Genomic DNA, 1,886 nt, shown 5'->3' on the forward strand with positions numbered 1-1,886 from the left:
TCTGAAAAAAAAGAACATTCTGGGGAATGTCAACAGGTTTGTCAGTACTACTGGGAGAAAACGGAGTTCTGATAACGTTCTGGAGAAGTTTTGAAACACTGAATCGCCTTTTCCAAGCCCAGATCCTGCTCGACCTGCTGAGTATTTGTCTGCATTTTCCGCCGTCGTTTAAGCTGAATATAGATCCCACCTATCGGGGTGAAACACCCAGACCCACTTTGTCCCGACATTTCATCGATTTGAAAGCTGTGGGCTTTGAATTCAAATAAACCAAACAATGATTCACTACTGCTAAGCGCCCCAGGGACAGAGACCTGGAAATGAGCATGCTGCCCATCCATTTGTAGTTGTGGCCGAGTGGTTAAGGCGATGGACTTGAAATCCATTGGGGCATTCCCACGCAGGTTCGAATCCTGTCAACTACGGAGAATTTGGGTAGCCTTTCACTTTTGGAGATTCAGATCACGGCGGAAGAATCACTTCATCCAGGTCATGAATGGTGCAAATCTCCAGTTCACTCAATGAACTGCACAGATGCACGCTTGTTTTGCCAAATTTGTTTTAGACTCGTTACGACACAGCATAACCCCTCCAGCTTACGATAAAACCAGTAACACAGAAACGATTTATGCTGTACAGGAATCTGTAACAATTCGATTGGCCAAGAACTACACGAAGTAACAATTCAGCACTTCATTTCTAAAGGAAAAGAGAGATTAATTAACAAACTAATGTATATCTATTACCCATTTTGATGTTCCATTCGATAATGCTATTCAGATAAAACTCCCAGTTAAGGTTTACAAAACAGCACTTCTTTATCAAAACCAGGCAGCTGTAGGTTCTTGTCTTCGGATCTTCCTGTCTCTTCTTTGTCCCTGTCAGGAGATACTGTGTCAAAGATCACGGATCGAAAAGTTATTTTCCAGATGTATATATTTTCAAGAAGATTGTCACATGCATGGTCTTGGCAGTCCTCCTCTCAACTGTTCAATGTCCCCCGTCTCATACCCCAGAGCATCTGATTGGGTCCCTGTTTTTTTTTAAAAAGACTTTCAAGAGACGCAATTAAAATTTGAATTGAAATGTATATATTTTCCTGATTAAAATTTAAACTGAGTGGCCAAACTCGAACTATTTATGTCTCCAGGCAATGAACGAATTGAATTGTTCGACCCAGGATTACGTCGTTGTCTTATTGAGAACACTTGTTTCTGTGTCTGGTTGTTCTGCTGCTTTTAAATCTCTTAAATGTGCACTAATATGTTTAAAAAACATCGCCTCGACAGGAAACAATGAACCATCATAATGAAGATATGTTTTCATTTTAATTTTTAAATACTTTGCCCTAACATATCGATAAATTTTATACAATTTCGATTTAGTTTTTTCCTATATATACATATAAAACATGAAATTAAGACAATCTCATCTGAATACCATCAGTTGAATCTGCGATAAAGTGTCTGTGATTTCATACTACTGACCCACAACATGTACGATTTTTAAAATGGACGTCTATTCCATGAGAAGCCAACGAAATAGTCTCATATTATTACATATATACAAAGTTTTGGCGGATTGTGGTCTGTGTACATAACCTCTCCGATCCATTTTTCGTGGCACATACATTACATTTGTAACGCCAGTACCAAACTCAATAGTTTTTTTTCGATTGTGGAGCATTTCTTCTGATAGATGTTGATTTCCTATGAAAAGTTATAAACTGGCAGTTCAATCCCATGCTCATTTTTCCCGTTGGAGTACACCTCCAACTATAACGTCACAACCATCGATGGCTACTTTTAACGTTTTTTAGACGTTCGGTGTAGGTAATACTGGTTTGGTGGTTAATATCGACTTCAAATGGTCAATTGTCATGTGGC

At 38.8% G+C, this 1,886-nt stretch overlaps 1 non-coding gene across 1 annotated transcript; it reads left to right on the top strand.

Annotated features, from left to right (window-relative positions):
- Positions 1-343: 343 nt before the first annotated feature.
- On the top strand, positions 344-425 carry trnas-uga (transfer RNA serine (anticodon UGA)). Its single transcript has one exon. It is a non-coding gene; the product is annotated as a tRNA-Ser (tRNA).
- Positions 426-1,886: the final 1,461 nt, after the last annotated feature.

Source organism: Hemiscyllium ocellatum, unplaced genomic scaffold (assembly GCF_020745735.1).
Source record: "Hemiscyllium ocellatum isolate sHemOce1 unplaced genomic scaffold, sHemOce1.pat.X.cur. scaffold_2245_pat_ctg1, whole genome shotgun sequence".
NCBI lineage: Eukaryota > Metazoa > Chordata > Chondrichthyes > Orectolobiformes > Hemiscylliidae > Hemiscyllium > Hemiscyllium ocellatum.